The sequence below is a fragment of the Pelobates fuscus genome, chromosome 11 (assembly GCF_036172605.1).
Source record: "Pelobates fuscus isolate aPelFus1 chromosome 11, aPelFus1.pri, whole genome shotgun sequence".
Taxonomy (NCBI): Eukaryota; Metazoa; Chordata; class Amphibia; order Anura; family Pelobatidae; genus Pelobates; species Pelobates fuscus.
Genome location: NC_086327.1, coordinates 67,241,738 through 67,257,546, shown reverse-complemented (window position 1 = coordinate 67,257,546; position 15,809 = coordinate 67,241,738).

Sequence of the window (15,809 nt, the reverse complement as noted above, 5' to 3'; positions counted from 1 at the left end):
ACACTACTGTTACACCAGATATGATTTGCACTGGTGTGACACTGTGCCTTGGCAGACCCTGAAACGTATACTAGTGAAGGAAACTGACTGCTATTATATCACAGTCCAAAAAGATTTTTTTTGTTAAATGCAAGCTATTGTGACACCAGTGAGTGAGTGGTGGCACTGGGCAAGTGGGCACAGTATACGCTGCGAGCCTGACACACACGCTGGCAGACAACTAACTGCTATTCAATCTATTACAGTCAAATTCTTATTTTATTTTAAATGTACACTACTGTTACACCAGATATGAGTTGCACTGGTGTGACACTGTGCCCTGGCAGACCCTGAAACGCACACTAGTGAAGGAAACTGACTGCTATTATATTACAGTCCAAAAAGATTGTTTTTGTTAAATGCAAGCTATTGTGACACCAGTGAGTGAGTGGTGGCACTGGGCATGTGGGCACAGTATACGCTGCGAGCCTGACACACACGCTGGCAGACAACTAACTGCTATTCAATCTATTACAGTCAAATTTTTATTTTATTTTAAATGTACACTACTGTTACACCAGATATGAGTTGCACTGGTGTGACACTGTGCCCTGGCAGACCCTGAAACGCACACTAGTGAAGGAAACTGACTGCAATTATATTACAGTCCAAAAAATTTTTTTTTGTTAAATGCAAGCTATTGTGACACCAGTGAGTGAGTGGTGGCACTGGGCAAGTGGGCACAGTATACGCTGCGAGCCTGACACACACGCTGGCAGACAACTAACTGCTATTCAATCTATTACAGTCAAATTCTTATTTTATTTTAAATGTACACTACTGTTACACCAGATATGAGTTGCACTGGTGTGACACTGTGCCCTGGCAGACCCTGAAACGCACACTAGTGAAGGAAACTGACTGCTATTATATTACAGTCCAAAAAGATTGTTTTTGTTAAATGCAAGCTATTGTGACACCAGTGAGTGAGTGGTGGCACTGGGCATGTGGGCACAGTATACGCTGCGAGCCTGACACACACGCTGGCAGACAACTAACTGCTATTCAATCTATTACAGTCAAATTTTTATTTTATTTTAAATGTACACTACTGTTACACCAGATATGAGTTGCACTGGTGTGACACTGTGCCCTGGCAGACCCTGAAACGCACACTAGTGAAGGAAACTGACTGCAATTATATTACAGTCCAAAAATATTTTTTTTCTTAAATGCAAGCTATTGTGACACCCGTGAGTGAGTGGTGGCACTGGGCAAGTGGGCACAGTATACGCTACAAACCTGACACACACGCTGGCAGACAACTAACTGCTATTCAATCTATTACAGTCAAAATTGTATTTTTTTTTTAAATGTACATTACTGTTACACTAGATATGAGTTGCACTGGTGTGACACTGTGCCCTGGCAGACCCTGAAATGCACACTAGTGAAGGAAACTGACTGCTATTATATTACAGTCCAAAAAGATTTTGTTTGTTAAATGCAAGCTATTGTGACACCAGTGAGTGAGTGGTGGCACTGGGCAAGTGGGCACAGTATACGCTGCAAGCCTGACACACGCTGGCAGACAACTAACTGCTATTCATTTACAGTCAAAATTGTATTTTTTAAAAAAAAATTACACTACTGTTACACCAGATATGAGTTGCACTGGTGTGACACTGTGCCCTGGCAGACCCTGAAATGCACACTAGTGAAGGAAACTGACTGCTATTATATTACAGTCCAAAAAGATTTGTTTTTGTTAAATGCAAGCTATTGTGACACCAGTGAGTGAGTGGTGGCACTGGGCAAGTGGGCACAGTATACGCTGCGAGCCTGACACACACGCTGGCAGAGAACTAACTGCTATTCAATCTATTACAGTCAAAATTGTATTTTTTTTTTCAATGTACACTACTGTTACACCAGATATGAGTTGCACTGGTGTGACACTGTGCCCTGGCAGACCCTGAAATGCACACTAGTGAAGGAAACTGACTGCTATTATAATACAGTCCAAAAATATTTTTTTTTGTTAAATGCAAGCTATTGTGACACCTGGGAGTGAGTGGTGGCACTGGGCAAGTGGGCACAGTATACGCTGCGAGCCTGACACACACGCTGGCAGACAACTAACTGCTATTCAATCTGTTATAGTCAAAATTGTATTTTTTTTTAAATGTACACTACTGTTACACCAGATATGAGTTGCACTGGTGTGACACTGTGCCCTGGCAGACCCTGAAAGGCACACTAGTGAAGGAAACTGACTGCTGTTATATTACAGTCCAAAAATTTTTTTTTGTTAAATGCAAGCTATTGTGACACCAGTGAGTGAGTGGTGGCACTGGGCAAGTGGGCACAGTATACGCTGCGAGCCTGACACACACGCTGGCAGACAACTAACTGCTATTCAATCTATTACAGACAAATATTTTTTTTAAATGCACACTACTGTTACACCAGATATGAGTTGCACTGGTGTGACACTGTGCCCTGGCAGACCCTGAAACGCACACTAGTGAAGGAAACTGACGGCTATTATATTACAGTCCAAAAATATTTTTTTGTTAAATGCAAGCTATTGTGACACCAGTGAGTGAGTGGTGGCACTGGGCAAGTGGGCACAGTATACGCTGCGAGCCTGACACACGCTGGCAGACAACTAACTGCTATTCATTTACAGTCAAAATTGTATTTTTAAAAAAAAATTTACACAACTGTTACACCAGATATGAGTTGCACTGGTGTGACACTGTGCCCTGGCAGACCCTGAAACGCACACTAGTGAAGGAAACTGACTGCTATTATATTACAGTCCAAAAAGATTTGTTTATGTTAAATGCAAGCTATTGTGACACCAGTGAGTGAGTGGTGGCACTGGGCAAGTGGGCACAGTATACGCTGCAAGCCTGACACACGCTGGCAGACAACTAACTGCTATTCATTTACAGTCAAAATTGTATTTTTTTTAAAAAAATTACACTACTGTTACACCAGATATGAGTTGCACTGGTGTGACACTGTGCCCTGGCAGACCCTGAAATGCACACTAGTGAAGGAAACTGACTGCTATTATAATACAGTCCAAAAATATTTTTTTTTGTTAAATGCAAGCTATTGTGACACCTGGGAGTGAGTGGTGGCACTGGGCAAGTGGGCACAGTATACGCTGCGAGCCTGACACACACGCTGGCAGACAACTAACTGCTATTCAATCTGTTATAGTCAAAATTGTATTTTTTTTTAAATGCACACTACTGTTACACCAGATATGAGTTGCACTGGTGTGACACTGTGCCCTGGCAGACCCTGAAACGCACACTAGTGAAGGAAACTGACTGCTATTATATTACAGTCCAAAAAGATTTGTTTTTGTTAAATGCAAGCTGTTGTGACACCAGTGAGTGAGTGGTGGCACTGGGCAAGTGGGCACAGTATACGCTGCGAGCCTGACACACACGCTGGCAGAGAACTAACTGCTATTAAATCTATTACAGTCAAAATTGTATTTTTGTTTTTTTCAATGTACACTACTATTACACCAGATATGAGTTGCACTGGTGTGACACTGTGCCTTGGCAGATCCTGAAACGCACACTAGTGAAGGAAACTGACTGCTATTATATCACAGTCCAAAAAGATTTTTTTTGTTAAATGCAAGCTATTGTGACACCAGTGAGTGAGTGGTGGCACTGGGCAAGTGGGCACAGTATACGCTGCGAGCCTGACACACACGCTGGCAGACTACTAACTGCTATTCAATCTATTACAGTCACATTTTTATTTTATTTTAAATGTACACTACTGTTACACCAGATATGAGTTGCACTGGTGTGACACTGTGCCCTGGCAGACCCTGAAACGCACACTAGTGAAGGAAACTGACTGCTATTATAATACAGTCCAAAAATATTTTTTTTTGTTAAATGCAAGCTATTGTGACACCAGTGAGTGAGTGGTGGCACTGGGCAAGTGGGCACAGTATACGCTGCGAGCCTGACACACACGCTGGCAGAGAACTAACTGCTATTCAATCTATTACAGTCAAAATTGTATTTTTTTTTTCAATGTACACTACTGTTACACCAGATATGAGTCGCACTGGTGTGACACTGTGCCCTGGCAGACCCTGAAATGCACACTAGTGAAGGAAACTGACTGCTCTTATAATACAGTCCAAAAATATATTTTTTTGTTAAATGCAAGCTATTGTGACACCAGTGAGTGAGTGGTGGCACTGGGCAAGTGGGCACAGTATACGCTGCGAGCCTGACACACACGCTGGCAGACAACTAACTGCTATTCAATCTATTACAGTCACATTTTTTTTTTTTTTAAATGTACACTACTGTTACACCAGATATGATTTGCACTGGTGTGACACTGTGCCCTGGCAGACCCTGAAAGGCACACTAGTGAAGTAAACTGACTGCTATTATATTACAGTCAAAAAATATATTTTTTTTAAATGCAAGCTATTGTGACACCAGTGAGTGAGTGGTGGCACTGGGCAAGTGGGCACAGTATACGCTGCGAGCCTGACACACACGCTGGCAGAGAACTAACTGCTATTCAATCTATTACAGTCAAAATTTTATTTTTATTTTTAAATGTACACTACTGTTACACCAGATATGATTTGCACTGGTGTGACACTGTGCCTTGGCAGACCCTGAAACGTATACTAGTGAAGGAAACTGACTGCTATTATATCACAGTCCAAAAAGATTTTTTTTGTTAAATGCAAGCTATTGTGACACCAGTGAGTGAGTGGTGGCACTGGGCAAGTGGGCACAGTATACGCTGCGAGCCTGACACACACGCTGGCAGACAACTAACTGCTATTCAATCTATTACAGTCAAATTCTTATTTTATTTTAAATGTACACTACTGTTACACCAGATATGAGTTGCACTGGTGTGACACTGTGCCCTGGCAGACCCTGAAATGCACACTAGTGAAGGAAACTGACTGCTATTATATCACAGTCCAAAAAGATTTTTTTGTTAAATGCAAGCTATTGTGACACCAGTGAGTGAGTGGTGGCACTGGGCAAGTGGGCACAGTATACGCTGCGAGCCTGACACACACGCTGGCAGACAACTAACTGCTATTCAATCTATTACAGTCAAAATTTTATTTTTATTTTTAAATGTACACTACTGTTACACCAGATATGATTTGCACTGGTGTGACACTGTGCCCTGGCAGACCCTGAAAGGCACACTAGTGAAGTAAACTGACTGCTATTATATTACAGTCCAAAAATATTTTTTTTGTTAAATGCAAGCTATTGTGACACCAGTGAGTGAGTGGTGGCACTGGGCAAGTGGGCACAGTATACGCTGCGAGCCTGACACACACGCTGGCAGAGAACTAACTGCTATTCAATCTATTACAGTCAAAATTTTATTTTTATTTTTAAATGTACACTACTGTTACACCAGATATGATTTGCACTGGTGTGACACTGTGCCTTGGCAGACCCTGAAACGTATACTAGTGAAGGAAACTGACTGCTATTATATCACAGTCCAAAAAGATTTTTTTTGTTAAATGCAAGCTATTGTGACACCAGTGAGTGAGTGGTGGCACTGGGCAAGTGGGCACAGTATACGCTGCGAGCCTGACACACACGCTGGCAGACAACTAACTGCTATTCAATCTATTACAGTCAAATTCTTATTTTATTTTAAATGTACACTACTGTTACACCAGATATGAGTTGCACTGGTGTGACACTGTGCCCTGGCAGACCCTGAAAGGCACACTAGTGAAGTAAACTGACTGCTATTATATTACAGTCAAAAAATATATATTTTTTAAATGCAAGCTATTGTGACACCAGTGAGTGAGTGGTGGCACTGGGCAAGTGGGCACAGTATACGCTGCGAGCCTGACACACACGCTGGCAGAGAACTAACTGCTATTCAATCTATTACAGTCAAAATTTTATTTTTATTTTTAAATGTACACTACTGTTACACCAGATATGATTTGCACTGGTGTGACACTGTGCCTTGGCAGACCCTGAAACGTATACTAGTGAAGGAAACTGACTGCTATTATATCACAGTCCAAAAAGATTTTTTTTGTTAAATGCAAGCTATTGTGACACCAGTGAGTGAGTGGTGGCACTGGGCAAGTGGGCACAGTATACGCTGCGAGCCTGACACACACGCTGGCAGACAACTAACTGCTATTCAATCTATTACAGTCACATTCTTATTTTATTTTAAATGTACACTACTGTTACACCAGATATGAGTTGCACTGGTGTGACACTGTGCCCTGGCAGACCCTGAAACGCACACTAGTGAAGGAAACTGACTGCTATTATATTACAGTCCAAAAATATTTTTTTTGTTAAATGCAAGCTATTGTGACACCAGTGAGTGAGTGGTGGCACTGGGCAAGTGGGCACAGTATACGCTGCGAGCCTGACACACACGCTGGCAGACAACTAACTGCTATTCAATCTATTACAGACAAATATTTTTTTTAAATGCACACTACTGTTACACCAGATATGAGTTGCACTGGTGTGACACTGTGCCCTGGCAGACCCTGAAACGCACACTAGTGAAGGAAACTGACGGCTATTATATTACAGTCCAAAAATATTTTTTTTGTTAAATGCAAGCTATTGTGACACCAGTGAGTGAGTGGTGGCACTGGGCAAGTGGGCACAGTATACGCTGCGAGCCTGACACACACGCTGGCAGAGAACTAACTGCTATTCAATCTATTACAGTCAAAATTGTATTTTTTTTTTCAATGTACACTACTGTTACACCAGATATGAGTCGCACTGGTGTGACACTGTGCCCTGGCAGACCCTGAAACGCACACTAGTGAAGGAAACTGACTGCTATTATATTACAGTCCAAAAAGATTTGTTTTTGTTAAATGCAAGCTGTTGTGACACCAGTGAGTGAGTGGTGGCACTGGGCAAGTGGGCACAGTATACGCTGCGAGCCTGACACACACGCTGGCAGAGAACTAACTGCTATTAAATCTATTACAGTCAAAATTGTATTTTTGTTTTTTTCAATGTACACTACTATTACACCAGATATGAGTTGCACTGGTGTGACACTGTGCCTTGGCAGATCCTGAAACGCACACTAGTGAAGGAAACTGACTGCTATTATATCACAGTCCAAAAAGATTTTTTTTGTTAAATGCAAGCTATTGTGACACCAGTGAGTGAGTGGTGGCACTGGGCAAGTGGGCACAGTATACGCTGCGAGCCTGACACACACGCTGGCAGAGAACTAACTGCTATTCAATCTATTACAGTCAAAATTGTATTTTTTTTTTCAATGTACACTACTGTTACACCAGATATGAGTCGCACTGGTGTGACACTGTGCCCTGGCAGACCCTGAAATGCACACTAGTGAAGGAAACTGACTGCTCTTATAATACAGTCCAAAAATATATTTTTTTGTTAAATGCAAGCTATTGTGACACCAGTGAGTGAGTGGTGGCACTGGGCAAGTGGGCACAGTATACGCTGCGAGCCTGACACACACGCTGGCAGACAACTAACTGCTATTCAATCTATTACAGTCACATTTTTTTTTTTTTTAAATGTACACTACTGTTACACCAGATATGATTTGCACTGGTGTGACACTGTGCCCTGGCAGACCCTGAAAGGCACACTAGTGAAGTAAACTGACTGCTATTATATTACAGTCAAAAAATATATTTTTTTTAAATGCAAGCTATTGTGACACCAGTGAGTGAGTGGTGGCACTGGGCAAGTGGGCACAGTATACGCTGCGAGCCTGACACACACGCTGGCAGAGAACTAACTGCTATTCAATCTATTACAGTCAAAATTTTATTTTTATTTTTAAATGTACACTACTGTTACACCAGATATGATTTGCACTGGTGTGACACTGTGCCTTGGCAGACCCTGAAACGTATACTAGTGAAGGAAACTGACTGCTATTATATCACAGTCCAAAAAGATTTTTTTTGTTAAATGCAAGCTATTGTGACACCAGTGAGTGAGTGGTGGCACTGGGCAAGTGGGCACAGTATACGCTGCGAGCCTGACACACACGCTGGCAGACAACTAACTGCTATTCAATCTATTACAGTCAAATTCTTATTTTATTTTAAATGTACACTACTGTTACACCAGATATGAGTTGCACTGGTGTGACACTGTGCCCTGGCAGACCCTGAAATGCACACTAGTGAAGGAAACTGACTGCTATTATATCACAGTCCAAAAAGATTTTTTTGTTAAATGCAAGCTATTGTGACACCAGTGAGTGAGTGGTGGCACTGGGCAAGTGGGCACAGTATACGCTGCGAGCCTGACACACACGCTGGCAGACAACTAACTGCTATTCAATCTATTACAGTCAAAATTTTATTTTTATTTTTAAATGTACACTACTGTTACACCAGATATGATTTGCACTGGTGTGACACTGTGCCCTGGCAGACCCTGAAAGGCACACTAGTGAAGTAAACTGACTGCTATTATATTACAGTCCAAAAATATTTTTTTTGTTAAATGCAAGCTATTGTGACACCAGTGAGTGAGTGGTGGCACTGGGCAAGTGGGCACAGTATACGCTGCGAGCCTGACACACACGCTGGCAGAGAACTAACTGCTATTCAATCTATTACAGTCAAAATTTTATTTTTATTTTTAAATGTACACTACTGTTACACCAGATATGATTTGCACTGGTGTGACACTGTGCCTTGGCAGACCCTGAAACGTATACTAGTGAAGGAAACTGACTGCTATTATATCACAGTCCAAAAAGATTTTTTTTGTTAAATGCAAGCTATTGTGACACCAGTGAGTGAGTGGTGGCACTGGGCAAGTGGGCACAGTATACGCTGCGAGCCTGACACACACGCTGGCAGACAACTAACTGCTATTCAATCTATTACAGTCAAATTCTTATTTTATTTTAAATGTACACTACTGTTACACCAGATATGAGTTGCACTGGTGTGACACTGTGCCCTGGCAGACCCTGAAACGCACACTAGTGAAGGAAACTGACTGCTATTATATTACAGTCCAAAAAGATTGTTTTTGTTAAATGCAAGCTATTGTGACACCAGTGAGTGAGTGGTGGCACTGGGCAAGTGGGCACAGTATACGCTGCGAGCCTGACACACACGCTGGCAGACAACTAACTGCTATTCAATCTATTACAGTCACATTTTTATTTTTTTTTAAATGTACACTACTGTTACACCAGATATGATTTGCACTGGTGTGACACTGTGCCCTGGCAGACCCTGAAAGGCACACTAGTGAAGTAAACTGACTGCTATTATATTACAGTCAAAAAATATTTTTTTTTTAAATGCAAGCTATTGTGACACCAGTGAGTGAGTGGTGGCACTGGGCAAGTGGGCACAGTATACGCTGCGAGCCTGACACACACGCTGGCAGAGAACTAACTGCTATTCAATCTATTACAGTCAAAATTTTATTTTTATTTTTAAATGTACACTACTGTTACACCAGATATGATTTGCACTGGTGTGACACTGTGCCTTGGCAGACCCTGAAACGTATACTAGTGAAGGAAACTGACTGCTATTATATCACAGTCCAAAAAGATTTTTTTTGTTAAATGCAAGCTATTGTGACACCAGTGAGTGAGTGGTGGCACTGGGCAAGTGGGCACAGTATACGCTGCGAGCCTGACACACACGCTGGCAGACAACTAACTGCTATTCAATCTATTACAGTCACATTCTTATTTTATTTTAAATGTACACTACTGTTACACCAGATATGAGTTGCACTGGTGTGACACTGTGCCCTGGCAGACCCTGAAACGCACACTAGTGAAGGAAACTGACTGCTATTATATTACAGTCCAAAAATATTTTTTTTGTTAAATGCAAGCTATTGTGACACCAGTGAGTGAGTGGTGGCACTGGGCAAGGGGCACAGTATACGCTGTGAGCCTGTCACACACGCTGGCAGACAACTAACTGCTATTCAATCTATTACAGACAAATATTTTTTTTTTAATGCACACTACTGTTACACCAGATATGAGTTGCACTGGTGTGACACTGTGCCCTGGCAGACCCTGAAATGCACACTAGTGAAGGAAACTGACTGCTATTATATTACAGTCCAAAAAGATTTTGTTTGTTAAATGCAAGCTATTGTGACACCAGTGAGTGAGTGGTGGCACTGGGCAAGTGGGCACAGTATACGCTGCAAGCCTGACACACGCTGGCAGACAACTAACTGCTATTCATTTACAGTCAAAATTGTATTTTTTTAAAAAAAATTACACTACTGTTACACCAGATATGAGTTGCACTGGTGTGACACTGTGCCCTGGCAGACCCTGAAATGCACACTAGTGAAGGAAACTGACTGCTATTATATTACAGTCCAAAAAGATTTGTTTTTGTTAAATGCAAGCTATTGTGACACCAGTGAGTGAGTGGTGGCACTGGGCAAGTGGGCACAGTATACGCTGCAAGCCTGACACACACGCTGGCAGAGAACTAACTGCTATTCAATCTATTACAGTCAAAATTGTATTTTTTTTTTCAATGTACACTACTGTTACACCAGATATGAGTTGCACTGGTGTGACACTGTGCCCTGGCAGACCCTGAAATGCACACTAGTGAAGGAAACTGACTGCTATTATAATACAGTCCAAAAATATTTTTTTTTGTTAAATGCAAGCTATTGTGACACCTGGGAGTGAGTGGTGGCACTGGGCAAGTGGGCACAGTATACGCTGCGAGCCTGACACACACGCTGGCAGACAACTAACTGCTATTCAATCTGTTATAGTCAAAATTGTATTTTTTTTAAATGTACACTACTGTTACACCAGATATGAGTTGCACTGGTGTGACACTGTGCCCTGGCAGACCCTGAAACGCACACTAGTGAAGGAAACTGACTGCTATTATATTACAGTCCAAAAAGATTTTGTTTGTTAAATGCAAGCTATTGTGACACCAGTGAGTGAGTGGTGGCACTGGGCAAGTGGGCACAGTATACGCTGCAAGCCTGACACACGCTGGCAGACAACTAACTGCTATTCATTTACAGTCAAAATTGTATTTTTAAAAAAAAATTTACACAACTGTTACACCAGATATGAGTTGCACTGGTGTGACACTGTGCCCTGGAAGACCCTGAAACGCACACTAGTGAAGGAAACTGACTGCTATTATATTACAGTCCAAAAAGATTTGTTTAAGTTAAATGCAAGCTATTGTGACACCAGTGAGTGAGTGGTGGCACTGGGCAAGTGGGCACAGTATACGCTGCAAGCCTGACACACGCTGGCAGACAACTAACTGCTATTCATTTACAGTCAAAATTGTATTTTTTAAAAAAAAATTACACTACTGTTACACCAGATATGAGTTGCACTGGTGTGACACTGTGCCCTGGCAGACCCTGAAATGCACACTAGTGAAGGAAACTGACTGCTATTATAATACAGTCCAAAAAAATTTTTTTTTGTTAAATGCAAGCTATTGTGACACCTGGGAGTGAGTGGTGGCACTGGGCAAGTGGGCACAGTATACGCTGCGAGCCTGACACACACGCTGGCAGACAACTAACTGCTATTAAATCTATTATAGTCAAAATTGTATTTTTGTTTTTTTCAATGTACACTACTATTACACCAGATATGAGTTGCACTGGTGTGACACTGTGCCTTGGCAGATCCTGAAACGCACACTAGTGAAGGAAACTGACTGCTATTATATCACAGTCCAAAAATATTTTTTTTGTTAAATGCAAGCTATTGTGACACCAGTGAGTGAGTGGTGGCACTGGGCAAGTGGGCACAGTATACGCTGCGAGCCTGACACACACGCTGGCAGAGAACTAACTGCTATTCAATCTATTACAGTCAAAATTGTATTTTTTTTTTCAATGTACACTACTGTTACACCAGATATGAGTTGCACTGGTGTGACACTGTGCCCTGGCAGACCCTGAAACGCACACTAGTGAAGGAAACTGACTGCTATTATATCACAGTCCAAAAAGATTTTTTTTGTTAAATGCAAGCTATTGTGACACCAGTGAGTGAGTGGTGGCACTGGGCAAGTGGGCACAGTATACGCTGCGAGCCTGACACACACGCTGGCAGACAACTAACTGCTATTCAATCTATTACAGTCAAAATTTTATTTTTATTTTTAAATGTACACTACTGTTACACCAGATATGATTTGCACTGGTGTGACACTGTGCCCTGGCAGACCCTGAAAGGCACACTAGTGAAGTAAACTGACTGCTATTATATTACAGTCAAAAAATATTTTTTTTGTTAAATGCAAGCTATTGTGACACCAGTGAGTGAGTGGTGGCACTGGGCAAGTGGGCACAGTATACGCTGCGAGCCTGACACACACGCTGGCAGAGAACTAACTGCTATTCAATCTATTACAGTCAAAATTTTATTTTTATTTTTAAATGTACACTACTGTTACACCAGATATGATTTGCACTGGTGTGACACTGTGCCTTGGCAGACCCTGAAACGTATACTAGTGAAGGAAACTGACTGCTATTATATCACAGTCCAAAAAGTTTTTTTTTGTTAAATGCAAGCTATTGTGACACCAGTGAGTGAGTGGTGGCACTGGGCAAGTGGGCACAGTATACGCTGCGAGCCTGACACACACGCTGGCAGACAACTAACTGCTATTCAATCTATTACAGTCACATTCTTATTTTATTTTAAATGTACACTACTGTTACACCAGATATGAGTTGCACTGGTGTGACACTGTGCCCTGGCAGACCCTGAAACGCACACTAGTGAAGGAAACTGACTGCTATTATATTACAGTCCAAAAATATTTTTTTTGTTAAATGCAAGCTATTGTGACACCAGTGAGTGAGTGGTGGCACTGGGCAAGTGGGCACAGTATACGCTGCGAGCCTGACACACACGCTGGCAGACAACTAACTGCTATTCAATCTGTTATAGTCAAAATTTTATTTTTTTTTAAATGCACACTACTGTTACACCAGATATGAGTTGCACTGGTGTGACACTGTGCCCTGGCAGACCCTGAAACGCACACTAGTGAAGGAAACTGACTGCTATTATATTACAGTCCAAAAAGATTTGTTTTTGTTAAATGCAAGCTGTTGTGACACCAGTGAGTGAGTGGTGGCACTGGGCAAGTGGGCACAGTATACGCTGCGAGCCTGACACACACGCTGGCAGAGAACTAACTGCTATTAAATCTATTACAGTCAAAATTGTATTTTTGTTTTTTTCAATGTACACTACTATTACACCAGATATGAGTTGCACTGGTGTGACACTGTGCCTTGGCAGATCCTGAAACGCACACTAGTGAAGGAAACTGACTGCTATTATATCACAGTCCAAAAAGATTTTTTTGTTAAATGCAAGCTATTGTGACACCAGTGAGTGAGTGGTGGCACTGGGCAAGTGGGCACAGTATACGCTGCGAGCCTGACACACACGCTGGCAGACTACTAACTGCTATTCAATCTATTACAGTCACATTTTTATTTTATTTTAAATGTACACTACTGTTACACCAGATATGAGTTGCACTGGTGTGACACTGTGCCCTGGCAGACCCTGAAACGCACACTAGTGAAGGAAACTGACTGCTATTATAATACAGTCCAAAAATATTTTTTTTTGTTAAATGCAAGCTATTGTGACACCAGTGAGTGAGTGGTGGCACTGGGCAAGTGGGCACAGTATACGCTGCGAGCCTGACACACACGCTGGCAGAGAACTAACTGCTATTCAATCTATTACAGTCAAAATTTTATTTTTTTTTTCAATGTACACTACTGTTACACCAGATATGAGTCGCACTGGTGTGACACTGTGCCCTGGCAGACCCTGAAATGCACACTAGTGAAGGAAACTGACTGCTCTTATAATACAGTCCAAAAATATATTTTTTTGTTAAATGCAAGCTATTGTGACACCAGTGAGTGAGTGGTGGCACTGGGCAAGTGGGCACAGTATACGCTGCGAGCCTGACACACACGCTGGCAGACAACTAACTGCTATTCAATCTATTACAGTCACATTTTTTTTTTTTTTTAAATGTACACTACTGTTACACCAGATATGATTTGCACTGGTGTGACACTGTGCCCTGGCAGACCCTGAAAGGCACACTAGTGAAGTAAACTGACTGCTATTATATTACAGTCAAAAAATATATTTTTTTTAAATGCAAGCTATTGTGACACCAGTGAGTGAGTGGTGGCACTGGGCAAGTGGGCACAGTATACGCTGCGAGCCTGACACACACGCTGGCAGAGAACTAACTGCTATTCAATCTATTACAGTCAAAATTTTATTTTTATTTTTAAATGTACACTACTGTTACACCAGATATGATTTGCACTGGTGTGACACTGTGCCTTGGCAGACCCTGAAACGTATACTAGTGAAGGAAACTGACTGCTATTATATCACAGTCCAAAAAGATTTTTTTTGTTAAATGCAAGCTATTGTGACACCAGTGAGTGAGTGGTGGCACTGGGCAAGTGGGCACAGTATACGCTGCGAGCCTGACACACACGCTGGCAGACAACTAACTGCTATTCAATCTATTACAGTCAAATTCTTATTTTATTTTAAATGTACACTACTGTTACACCAGATATGAGTTGCACTGGTGTGACACTGTGCCCTGGCAGACCCTGAAATGCACACTAGTGAAGGAAACTGACTGCTATTATATCACAGTCCAAAAAGATTTTTTTGTTAAATGCAAGCTATTGTGACACCAGTGAGTGAGTGGTGGCACTGGGCAAGTGGGCACAGTATACGCTGCGAGCCTGACACACACGCTGGCAGAGAACTAACTGCTATTCAATCTATTACAGTCAAAATTTTATTTTTATTTTTAAATGTACACTACTGTTACACCAGATATGATTTGCACTGGTGTGACACTGTGCCTTGGCAGACCCTGAAACGTATACTAGTGAAGGAAACTGACTGCTATTATATCGCAGTCCAAAAAGATTTTTTTTGTTAAATGCAAGCTATTGTGACACCAGTGAGTGAGTGGTGGCACTGGGCAAGTGGGCACAGTATACGCTGCGAGCCTGACACACACGCTGGCAGACAACTAACTGCTATTCAATCTATTACAGTCAAATTCTTATTTTATTTTAAATGTACACTACTGTTACACCAGATATGAGTTGCACTGGTGTGACACTGTGCCCTGGCAGACCCTGAAACGCACACTAGTGAAGGAAACTGACTGCTATTATATTACAGTCCAAAAAGATTGTTTTTGTTAAATGCAAGCTATTGTGACACCAGTGAGTGAGTGGTGGCACTGGGCAAGTGGGCACAGTATACGCTGCGAGCCTGACACACACGCTGGCAGACAACTAACTGCTATTCAATCTATTACAGTCACATTTTTATTTTTTTTTAAATGTACACTACTGTTACACCAGATATGATTTGCACTGGTGTGACACTGTGCCCTGGCAGACCCTGAAAGGCACACTAGTGAAGTAAACTGACTGCTATTATATTACAGTCAAAAAATATTTTTTTTTTAAATGCAAGCTATTGTGACACCAGTGAGTGAGTGGTGGCACTGGGCAAGTGGGCACAGTATACGCTGCGAGCCTGACACACACGCTGGCAGAGAACTAACTGCTATTCAATCTATTACAGTCAAAATTTTATTTTTATTTTTAAATGTACACTACTGTTACACCAGATATGATTTGCACTGGTGTGACACTGTGCCTTGGCAGACCCTGAAACGTATACTAGTGAAG